The following is a 12862-nucleotide window of genomic DNA, read 5'->3' as shown; positions in this document are numbered from 1 at the left end:
TGGGCCTAGGAGTCAGAAGGACCTGGGTTCTAATCCAAGCTGTGCCACCTTGGACAAGTCACTTCACTTCTCTGGGCCTCAGTTATCTCATCTGTAAAACAGAGATTAAGAATGTGAGCCCTATTTGGGATACCGTCAACCTTGTATCAAACCCAGTGCTTAGTACAGTGCCTGGCACATAGTAAACACTAAACAAATGCCATAAAAAAAGGAATCTTGTTCAAGGGGAGGTGTTTGATGGGGTGAATGTGGCAAGAGACGGTTCCTTCCTCTATGACCATCTGTATATTCTGGTCTGTCAATCGTTCAATCAATGGCATTTATTGAGTGCTTATAGGATGCAGAACACTATATCGAATGCTTGGGCGAGTACAGTATAAGAAAAAGTTGATAGAAACGATCGCTCTCTTCAAAGAAGCTTATTCCTGTGTCCATGGAGAAGGGAGCATCCTTTGATTTCAGTCCACAAACAGAGTCTCATCCAAAGCTCCCTTTCTTGCATTCAGTTGTTGAAAAGGCCTTTGCTAAATCAATATTTCGTGTGGCTCCTGGTAAATAATAGTAACATTCGCTAAATGTTTACTATGTGCCAAGCATGGTGCAAAGTGCTGATGACCGAATCAGGCACAATCCCTAGGGAAGCAGCCTTGCCTAGTGGATAGAGCACAGATCTGGGAGGCAGAAGGCCCTGGGTTCTAATCCCAACTCCACCGCTTGTCTGCTGGGTCACCTTGGGTAAGTCATTTCTCCGTGCTTCAGATACCTTTTATGTAAAATGGATATTAAGACTATGAGCCCTTTGTGGCTCAAGGACTGTGTCCCATCTCATTAGCCTGTAACTACTCCAGCTCTTATTTCAGTGTCTGGCGCAGTGTAAGCACTTAACAAATACCATTAAACTGCCCCTTCTCAAAACAACAACAACAAAAGCTGTCTATTGTCACGCCTGTGAGTGTTTCCACAACTCCTTCTTGGTTTCCTGATCTTTCTGAAGCTACTAGCATCTATAAGCCTCCTGTCTCACTTAAGGCTGGTCCCCATCTACTTATTTCCCCCAAGAGTCTGCTGGCAGACCACAGTGTATGTCTTTAAAAGGTTCTGCCATCTCCGCTTGCATGTGTCTTGTCTTAAACCATGGACATATCTCTCCCAAAACGCCACATCTCCACCCGCCAGCGTTCTGGTAGTGGATCCAGCGAGTTTTCTCGGTAAAAATCCCGAAGTGGCTTATTGACCACTGCCTTCTTCCGCCCAGTAAACTCGACTCTCCGCTCTCGACTCTCTCCCGTGCCACCGCTGAACGGCACGGGTGAGTTTTGACTTGTAGCCGATTGCCTTCCACTCGCTAGCCACTGGCCGACCTAGGAAAGGAATGGCCACGCCTCTGCATGACTCTTCTTCCCGTGTGGTAGAGGACTGGAAACTCTCCAGGTGCCACCCTGAGAGGGGTTTGCATGTGTACTTCAGAGGCCAAATAATAATAATGATAATGTTGGTATTTGTTAAGCGCTTACTATGTGCCCAGCACTGTTCTAAGTGCTGGGGTAGATATAAGGTCATCAGCTTGTCTCACGCAGGGCTCACAGTCTTCATTCCCATTTTACAGATGAGGTAACTGAGGAACAGAGAGCTAAGTGACTTGCCCAAAGTCACACAGATGACAAGCGGTGGATCCAGAATTGGAACCCATGACCTATGACTCCCTAGCCCGAGCTCTTTCCACTTAGCCAAGCTGCTTGTTCCAAATGTGAACTCCTCTACCGGGAACTCTGTCATGTTGAGGTGTAAAGAGGAGCACTCATTCATCACCCAGCAAAAAGTAAAGAATATGAAATCCAGTTTTTTTTTTCCTTTTTTTTAAAAAATGGTATTTGTTAAGTGCTTACTATGTGCCAGGCATTATACTAAGTGCTGGGGTAAATACAAGCTAATCGATTTGGACATAATCCATGCCCCACATGGCTCATAGTCTTAATTCCCATTTTTCAGATGAGTTATCCGAGGCCCAGAGAGGTGACGTGACTAACCCAAGGTTACGCGGCAGACAGGTGGCGGAGTCGAAATTAAAACCCAGATCCTCTGACTCCGAAGCTCACATTCTATCCATTCTATCCAAAAGCATCCATTACTTCTGCTTTTATCGAGTGGATTTTTTATGTAGCCCACTAGCTGAAAAGGGTTTGAAATGGCCATCCGTGTTCTCACAAAAATCTGGACCATTTTTTATGCCCTGAGCTCAACTCTATACTGGATCCTAGACACGTTCCATGAAAAACACTCTAATTAAATGCAAGTTTGTATCAGCGATTAGAACGGTGCTCGGCATATAGTAAGTGCTTAACAAAAGCCATTATTATTATTTCTTGCTTGTCCCGTGCACAAACATGGTGTAAACACTATATGAACAGATTTGGGGGATTTTTCCTCCCCCAACTTTAGCACCAACAAGAAGAGGGACCAAGGATGTTAACTAGAAAAATCAAGCATGGCCCTAATTTGCACGCCATCACCTCGTCCCCTCCTACCTCACCTCGCTTCTCTCCTACACCACAGCCTGCACACTTTGCTCCTCCGGCACTAATGTTCTCACGAGCCTCCATCTCGCCTGTCTCGCCGCTGACTCCTTAGCCCACATCCTGGCTCTGGCCTGGAACGCCCCCCCTCCTCAAATCCGACAGACGATTCCCTTCCCCCCATCTTCAAAGCCGCACTGAAGACGTATCTCCAAGAGCCTTCTCAGACTAAGCCCCATTTTTCCTCATCTCCCACTCCCTCCCACATCACAGCGACTTGTTCCCTTCGCTCTTCCCCCGTCCCAGCCCCACAGCACTTATTCATTCGTTCAATCTTATTTATTAAGCACTTACTGTGTGCACTTATGTACATACCTATAATTTTTTTCATTCATATTGACGCCCGTCTCCCCCGCTCTAGACCGTAAGCTCTCTGGGGGCAGGGGATGTCACTGTTTATTGTTGCGTTGTACTTTCCCAATGCTCTGCGCACAGTAAGCGGTCTATAAATAGGACTGATTGAACGAATTGAATGAGCGAACCAACTTTCTGCTGATTAAGCCTCAATAAATGATACATTTGTTAAGAATCTGCCCTCTGTCAAACACTTTACTGGGAAAGACACACAATAATTAAATTGCACTCAGTCCCGGTTCCACATAAGGCTCACAGTCTAAGTACGAGGGAAAACAGGCACTGACTCCTCATTTTCAGATGAGAAAACTGAGTCTCAGAGAAGTTAGGGGACTTGTCTAAAGTCACAGAGCACCCAAGTGGTAGAGCTGAGTCTAGAACTCGGGTCCTCTGGCTCCCAAGCCCTTGCTCTTTCCCCTAGGCCATAACACTTTTGGAATCGTTTTGCCCAAGGTTACACAGTAGGCAATTGGAAGAGCAGGGATTAGAACCCAAGTCCTCTGACTCCCAGGCCCAGGCTCTCTCCACTAGACCAAGCTGCTTCTCCATTACTATTACGTTCTTATGCTGCGAGTTTTGACGCGTAGCCGATTGCCTTCCACTCGCTAGCCACTGGCCGAGCCAGGAATGGAATGGACGGGCCTCTGCTTGACTTGCCCTCCCGTAGCCCAAACTCCTAGAGGACTGGAAACTCTCCAGGTGTCATCCTGAGAAGCGAGCACTTATCTACATCTCTTTATTATTCCCTCAACTATAATTTCTTTTGACATCTACTTCATTAAATTGTTAGCTCCTTGAGGGCAGGGATTATGACTACTGATTTTATTACAGACTTCCAAAAGTTTACTATAGTGCTGAAAACGCAGAAGTTGCTCCATAAATAGCATTGGTTAACTGGGGAAAGGGTCTCATGCTTATATCAGCGTGGCCTAGTGGGTAGATACTATACCACGCGGGAAGCGGCGTGGCTCAGTGGAAAGAGCCCGGGCTTGGGAGTCGGAGGTCATGAGTTCAAATCCCGCCTCTGCCACTTGTCGGCTGTGTGACTGTGGGCAAGTCACTTCACTTCTCTAGGCCTCAGTTCCCTCATCTGTAAAATGGGGATTAAAACTGTGAGCCCCATATGGGACAACCTGATCACCCTGTATCTCCCCCAGCGCTTAGAACAGTGCTCAGCACATAGTAAGAGCTTAACAAATACCAACGTTAGATCACGGGCCTGGGAGTCAGAAGCTCATGGATTCTACTCCTGGTTCCACCACTTGTCTTGTCTGTCCATCTCCCCCGATCAGACTGTAAGCCCATCAGAGGGCAGGGACTGTCTCTATCTGTTGCCGATTTGTATACATTCCAAGTGCTTAGTACAGTGCTCTGCACATAGTAAGCCACTTAACTTCTCTGTGCCTCAGTGACCTCATCTGTAAAATGGGGATTAACTGTGAGCCTCATGTGGGACAACCTGATTACCCTTTGTCTACCCCAGCACTTAGAACAGTGCTCTGCACCTAGTAAGCGCTTAACAAATACCAACATTATTATTATTATTATTAAGCGTTCAATAAATACTATTGAATGAATGAATGCATATCCTCGGGCAAATCACTTCGCTTCTCTGTTTCTCAGTCACCTCATCTGTGAAACAGAGATTAAGACTGTGAACCCGCTGACTGCTCACTGTGGGTAGGGAATGTGTCTGTTTATTGTTGTATGGTACTCTCCCAAGCGCTTAGTACAGTGCTCTGCACACAGTAAGCTCTCAATAAATACTATCGAATGAATGAATGACAGGGACTGTGTCCAACCCAGTTTGTATGTATTCTCTAACATGGCTTATCACAGAGTCTGGCACATAGTAAATCTTTAACAAAATACTACAATTATTATTATTATTATTATTACATCTGAGGTCACGCTTTCCAAGCTAATCAGGGGCCGAGGAGAATACTACACCCATACTAAATTGAACTAATATTCTCTATTCCTTTTCGTGATCAAATGCACAAAAACTATTAGGAGCAATTCCCCCTATTAATGGTGGGCTAATGACCCAGGTAACATTACTACTGTTTAGACAGAAGGGGAATTCCAAGCGCTTAGTACAGTGCTCTGCACATAGTAAGCACTCAATAAATACTATTGAACGAATGGGAATGGGAGACACTTTCTCAATTTCTTTAAATTGGTCTACACGCACACAGCACTTAGCTAACTGAAAACGCATATTCCCCTTCTTTTACCGTTCCCCACACGCAAAAGGCCTTTTTAAAGTCCAAGCTTTCCTGGCATCTGTCAATCAAATGAGATAGGCAATTCATAATTTCTGAATTATTTCAGAGGGGTGCAGAAGGTGGACATTTTTGATTGATCGATTGGAATTTGAGCCTATGATGCAAGAATAGGTAAGGACAGGCAAGGATAAAAAAGGAGAGAAAAGGAGGAAGAAGAAAAACAGGGATGAAGACATAGAGGCAGGGACATAGAGCTGTCCCCAACAAACAGGCATGCATATCGATCATTTAAACAATCAGAGCTATTTATTGAGTGTTTATTCTGTGCAGAGAAGCAGCGGATAGACCACAGGGCTAGGGGTCAGAAGGACCTGGGTTCTCACCCTGGCTCTGCCACTTGTCTGCTGTGTGACCTTGGCCAAGTCACTTCACTTAACTGTGCTTCAGTTCTTTCATCTGTAAAATGGGGAATAAGACCGTGACCCCCTATATGGGACAGGGTCTTGTGCCCAACCCGATTATCCTGTATCTGCCCCAGCTCTTAGAACAGTGCCTGGCACATAGTAAGTCCTTAAAAAAAAATCATCATTATCATCACTGTAGTGAGCGCTTGGGAGAGTACAATACAACAGAGCTGGTAGCTGGTAACCTACAACAAGCATACGGTCTAGAAGAGGAGATAGATGTTAATATAAATGAATACTTTATAGTATCTTATTTATAGATATGTAATGATAATAATGTTGGTATCTGTTAAGCGCTTACTATGTGCAGAGCACTGTTCTAAGCACTGGGGTAGATACAGGGTAATCAGGTAGTCCCACGTGAGGCTCACAGTTAATCCCCATTTTACAGATGAGGGAACTGAGGCACCGAGAAGTGAAGCGACTTGCCCACAGCCACACAGCAGACAAGTGGCCGAGCTGGGATTCGAACCCATGACCTCTGACTCCCAAGCCCGGGCTCTTTCCACTGAGCCCTGCTGTATGTAAGTGCTCTGGGGCTGAGAGAGGAGTGAATACCAAATGCTCCAAGGTCATAGTTCCAATTGCAGAGAAAACAAAGACAGGAAAGGGAACCGGGGGAAAGAGGGGAGAGCAAGGAAGGCCTCCTGGAGATTTGACCTTAATAAGGCTTTTGATACCCCTCAGGGTTAATAATAATAACAATAATGTTGGTGTTTGTTAAGCGCTTACTACGTGCCGAGCACTGTTCTAAGCGCTGGGGTAGACACAGGGGAATCAGGTTGTCCCACGTGGGGCTCACGGTCTTGATCCCCATTTTACAGATGAGGTAACTGAGGCACCGAGAAGTGAAGCGACTTGCCCACAGTCACACAGCTGGCAAGTGGCCGAGCTGGGATTGGAACCCACGACCTCTGACTCCAAAGCCCGTGCTCTGTTGCACCTGGAGAGTTTCCAGGACTCTACCAGTCTCAACAATGGGAGGGAGAGTCAAGCAGCGGCCTGTCCATTCCATTCTGAGCTAGGCCAGTGGCTAGCGAGTGGCAGGCCATCGGCTACGAGTCACAACTCACCCGCGCTGGGCAGCAGCGGCACGGGAGAGAGTCGAGGGCAGAGACTCAGGTTTACGATGCAGAAGGAGGCGATGGGAAACCGCTTCTGGATTTTTACCGAGAAAACTCTACGCATCCACTAGTAGAATGCTTGCAAATGGAGGTGGGGCACGCTGCGTACAGTGCTCTGCACACAGTAAGCACTCAATCAATACGACAGGATAAATGTGTCCATCGCGTCACTATGGGTCGATCACCGCTCGGCAGCATAAGACAGCAACAACAAGGCTTTTAAGATGGGGAGAGCAGTGATCTGGTCAACATGGAGTCGGAGGGAGAGACAGACAACAAAATAAAATGAGTATACAAGCATCAGTAGCATCAAAATAGATAAGTAGAATTATATATATATATATACATATAAAAATAATAATAATGTTGGTATTTATTAAGCGCTTACTATGTGCAGAGCACTGTTCTAAGCGCTGGGGTAGATACAGGGTCATCAGGTCGTCCCACGTGAGGCTCACAGTTAATCCCCATTTTATAGATGAGGTAACTGAGGCATTGAGAAGTGAAGTGACTTGCCCACAGTCACACAGCTGACAAGTGGCAGAGCTGGGAGTCGAACCCATGACCTGTAAGCCCGTCAAAGGGCAGGGACCGTCTCTATCTGTTGCCGACTTGTTCATTCCAAGCGCTTAGTACAGTGCTCTACACATAGTAAGCGCTTAATAAATACTGTTGAATGAATGAATGAATGACCTCTGACTCTGAAGCCCAGGCTCTTTCCACTGAGCCACTCTGCTTCCCCGTGTATATATGTATTTTATATACATACATTATATATATATATTCCCCGTGTGTATATATATATATATATATATATATATATACACATATCATTTGAATGCAGCACCTAGGGCATGAAATGATTTGATAATTATTTATAGTGAAATTTGTGGTGATGAAACAGGGGACACCTGAGGCATATTCCCGGATATCTTTACACATGTTTAACACTTACCAAGTTACATAAATAGATACCAGAAATATTTCCAAGTTCCTTCTCATTTTAACTTTAGTGGTTAACGGGACCAAGAGGAATTGAGGACTACTGGTTTCCCCACCCAGATAAGAACTTATCCAACCCTAATTTAACCAGCACTCCTTTAACTGAGGTGTTTTTAGTAGTTTTCCTTCATACCTATCAGATAGTGGAAAATAAGGAGAGAAGGACGGTACTTAGAAGAGCTGATGGTTTGAAGGTCAACGAATGAAGATGAGTTCCTGAAGAGCTGATGGTTTTGAGGTCAAACAGTGAAGACGAGTGCAAGGAAAGTTAATTACGTGTGAAGTAGATTCTACCCCTGAGGTGAGGTTGTGTCTCCAAGCTGTGAGGTTTTATGATTACGTTCTATTTAGGCCGAGGCATACACGTTGGAGGTCTCCGGGTTCGACTTCAGTAGTTTTTATGAGCTGTGTCTTCTTTACCTCCAAGGAATTCTGAGAATCTCACAGGCATTTTCATCTCATTACTGACAGAGAAAACGGTGTTCTGTCTTAGACAAGAGGTTTGATTATCTCCTGGTGAGAGGGAGTTACCATCTGACAGCAGGTAGGTGAAGCAGAAGTAGGACTGCTGAATGGTAACACTATCCTTCAAGGAATCCTATTTTCTGGACCTCCAAGAGGGATAGGAACCAGGATTTCCAGTGTTATTTGTTAAGGATGTCATCAGTCAATCAATCAAAGATATTTATTGAGTGCTTACTTTGTGCACAGCACTATATTGAAGACTAAGCCCCCTTTTCCTCAGCTCCCCCTCCCTTCCTTGTCACCTTGACTTGTTCCCTTTGCTCTTCTCCCCTCTCCCCTCCCCACAGCACTTAGGTATATATGTATATATCTATAATTCTAGTTATTTATATCGATGCCTGTTTACTTGGAGTGATATTTGACTCCCCACCTCTAGACTGTAAGCCCACTGTGGGCAGGGATTGTCTCCCTTTATTACTGTATAGTAATGTTGGTATTTGTTAAGCGCTTACTAGGTGCAGAGCACTGTTCTAAGCGCTGGGGTAGATACAGGGTGATCAGGTTGTCCCACTTGAGGCTCACAGTCTTCACCCCCATTTTACAGATGAGGTAACTGAGGCCCAGAGAAGTGAAGTGACTTGCCCACAGTCACACAGCTGACGGGTGGCAGAGCCGGCATTCGAACCCATGACCTCCGGCTCCCAAGCCTGTGCTCTTTCCACTGAGCTACGCTGCTTCTCCTGAAAGTATAGTACTTTCCAAGGGCCTAGTACAATGCTCTGCACACAGTAAGTGCTCAATAAATAGGATTAAATTAATACAGTACAGCATCCAACAGATTTGGTAGACACCTTCCCTGTCCACAAGGAGCCTTCCTCCCACCTGCAGTGTATTTCAGTGTTTGCTAGGCTGTACGTTTTCTGAGGGCAGGAGCTTATATGGTACCATTGCAAGTGCTTAGTCCAGTAGTTGCTCAGTATTTGAGGAGGAAGGAAGCGGGAAAGGGAGGTAGAGAGAAAAAGAGACCACCAGTGTTCAGCCCTGTATCACCTTCACAGTATACTTCCTTCACACCCGCGCTGCAAGTGTGAAATCCAGGCATCAGGCCGACATGATCCATCTCAGATTCACCTTAACCTGATTCAGTCTGGCCCTTTCCTCCACCCTAGTACCATATTTCTCCAGCCTTATTCTCCGGTCCTTGCCCATCGCTCGACCCACCTGTTTCTGACTTTTAACTCCCTCCTCAAAACTCTTGTCCCCCAGTCTTCCCCATCTCTTGCCCCAAGTGATCTTGCCATGTACTTTATCATTAAAATTGAAACAACAAAGTGGACCCTCCCTATCTATCCCCCCTTCTTCTCTCCTGTCCCACCCTTCTCCTCCATCTTCAACTCTCCCATCCTTCCCGGTAATAATTCGAGGTTGATCTCCCGCTTCCTCTTAACCACTACACCCTCCATCTGTGCCTCAGACTCCATCCCTTTGCACCTTATTAAAACACTTGTCCCCCCCAACCCCCTTCCCTCCCTGACGGTCATTTTCAACCACCCACTCTTCAGTGGCTCCTTCTCCACTGATTTCAAACATGCCCACATATCCCTTATGTTAAAAAAAAAAATCCCTACATTGATCCCGACTCGCTCCTACCATTCCTTTCCAAACTCTTGAAACAGATTGCTTATACCCTCTGCCCTCTTTTCCTCTCCTCCAATTCTCTCCTTGACCCTCTGCCATCTAGCTTCCAACCCCTTCAATCGATGGAAACAACCTTCTCTGTAGTCACCAGTGACCTCCTTCTTGCCAAATCCAAAGACCTCTCCTCCATCCTATTCTTCCTCGACCTCTTAGCTGCCTTCGACACTGTTACCTTCGATGATTACCGGGTGGCATTAAAATATTTCGATCCCAAGCCAGATGAAATCAGTCCCTTTTAGCTTGGGCTGGTATCTAACTTCTCTCTACCTGACACGGAAAGTAAACTCAGAGGTTTCGTATCCGGGTAAAGGAACTTTAGGAAAGGGGCCACCCTGGGATTTGGTCCGTCTCTCCCTGATGGGATCTGGAAACTACTAATACATGCACCAAGTTTAAACAGCAAATAAGAACAAAAATCCAGAAAAGTGTGGGATCTCCAATTCTGCCTTTGGACTTGCTTCTTCTTAGACTTGACATTTCTTTGCAGTGTGTGTGTGTGTGTGTGTGTGTGTGTGCGCATATTTGGTGGCCCTATCCGGAAATAACTATCCGGATCATTTCCAAGCTAACTGCCGTGTCCCTTTCAAGGGTGTGTGAAATAGCCTTAGGCCTCGATTTAGCTCCAGTGATTATGTGGCTAATCTTCCATAACAGGAAATTGGTGAGAGTTTTGTGAGGCTGGTAACGGGTCATCTAATTCCATTTCCTTCCTCTTTTGCTCCCATCACCTGCGAAACAGGTGATGGTGTGCTTTGCCTTCTAGTGCTTGGGATATGGCCGCATGTGAAACTGGGTTTGAGCAGGTGAATAATTTAAGGCAGCTAAGCATTTGCAAGGAAGCAAACTTCTCTTCTGTGTGAACTTGGGCAAGTGAACTTGTCTGTGCTCCAATTTTCTCATCTGTAGAGATTAAATACCTGCTCTCCCTCCCTCTTAGGCTGTGGTACATGTGATACAGGGACTGGATCTGACATGATTGATTTTTTTTTTCTTTGATTGTATTGTCTCAACCACAGTTTTGGTAAAGCACTCAAATAATAATAATAATAATAATGGAATTTTTTAAGTGCTTACTATGTGCCAAGCGCTGTTCTAAGCACTGGAGTAGATACAAGGTAAACATGTTATCCCATGGGGGACTCACAGCCTTAATCCCCATTTTACATATGAGATAACTGAGGCACAGAGAAGTTAAGTGCCTTGCCCAAGGTCACACAGCAGAAAAGTGGCGGAGCCGGGATTAGAACCCGCGCCCTCTGACTCCCGAGTCCATGCTCTTGCCACTAAGCCACGTTGCTAGACACACTGAACAAAAACAATGATAATGATAATAACTTTTTTTTAGTATTATCATTAGGTTATTTGTTGACTCAAATCTTCTAGAATGCACAATATTTTCCACAGAGGAAGTTATGGACACTTCAGAAATTGTTATAACAGTTTTTAAGCCTAGAGAAAGCATTAGAGTAGCTGTCCCATAGAGAGAATGGTAATTTGCATGCTTCCCTTTGTACGGTATAATTAAAAAAACCCACCCAAAACCAGAAAACTTCAACCAGTGTTGATAATAATAATAATAATAATGGCATTTGTTAAGCGCCTAGTATGTGCAAATCAGTGTTCTACGGCCTGGGAGGATACAAGGTGATCAGGTTGTCCCATGTGGGGCTCACAGTCCTAATGCCCATTTTACAGTTGAGGTAACTGAGGCCCAGAGAAGTAAAGTGACCTGCCCAAAGTCACATAGCTGACAAGCGGCGAAGCCGGGTTTTGAACCCATGACCTCTGACCTCCCAGCCCGTGCTCTTTCCACACTGAGTCACACTGCTTTTCTAGGCTCAATGTGGGACAGGGACTGTGTCCAACCTGATTACCCCATATCTACCCCAGCGCTTAGAAGAGGGCTTGGCACATAGTAAGTGCTTAACAAATACCATAATTATTATTATCATCCAATGGGAAACTTTTTTTAACGGTATCTGTTAAACCCTTATTATAGGTCAGGCACTCAACTAAACACTGACAAACAGGTTGAACGCAGTCCATGACCAACACAGGAATCACAGTCTTACAGATGAGAAAACGAAAGCACAGAGGAGTTGTGACTTGCCCAAGGTCACACAGCAAACAAAAGGCTGTGGTAGGAGCAGCAGCGTGGCCTAGTGGATCGAATGCAGGCCTGGAGGGCAGAAGGACCTGGGTTCTAATCCCAGCTCTGCTACTTGTCTGCTGTGTGAACTTGAACAAGTCACTTTACTTCTCTTTGCCTCAGTTACGTCATCTGTAAAACGGGGATTGAGACTGTGAGTCTCAGGTGGGACGTGGACTGTGTCCAACTTGATCGGCTTGTATCGACCCCAGTGCTTAGTACAGTGCTGGGCACACAGGCCTTCCCAGACTGAGCTTTCCCTTTTCCCTCTGCTCCCTCCTCCTTCCCCCCTTCACCCCCTTTTCCTCTGCTCCTCCCTCTCTCCCTTCCCCTCCCCCCAGCACTGTGCTCCTTTGGATAGATTTTTATTACCCTATTTATTTTGTTAATGAGGTGTCCATCCCCTTGATTCTGTTTCTCGTGATTATGTCCTCGTGTTTTTGTCCGTCTCCCCCGATTAGACTGAGAGCCCATCTTTGGGCAGGGATCGTCTCTATCTGTTGCCAAATTGTAATAACAGTAATAATAATGGTGGTATTTGTTAAGCGCTTACCATGTGCCGAGCTCTGTTCTAAGCGCTGGGGTAGACAGAGGGGAATCAGGTTGTCCCACGTGGGGCTCACAGTCTTAATCCCCATTTTACAGATGAGGTAGCTGAGGCACCGAGAAGTTAAGTGACTTACCCAAAGCCCCACAGCTGACAAGTGGCCGAGCCGGGGTTCGAACCCATGACCTCTGACTCCAAAGCCCGTGCTCTTTCCACTGAGCCATGCTGCTTCTGTACATTCCAAGCGCTTAGTACAGT

The sequence above is a fragment of the Ornithorhynchus anatinus genome, chromosome 3 (genome assembly GCF_004115215.2).
Source record: "Ornithorhynchus anatinus isolate Pmale09 chromosome 3, mOrnAna1.pri.v4, whole genome shotgun sequence".
NCBI classification, from domain to species: domain Eukaryota; kingdom Metazoa; phylum Chordata; class Mammalia; order Monotremata; family Ornithorhynchidae; genus Ornithorhynchus; species Ornithorhynchus anatinus.
Note: the sequence above shows the minus strand (reverse complement) of the source record.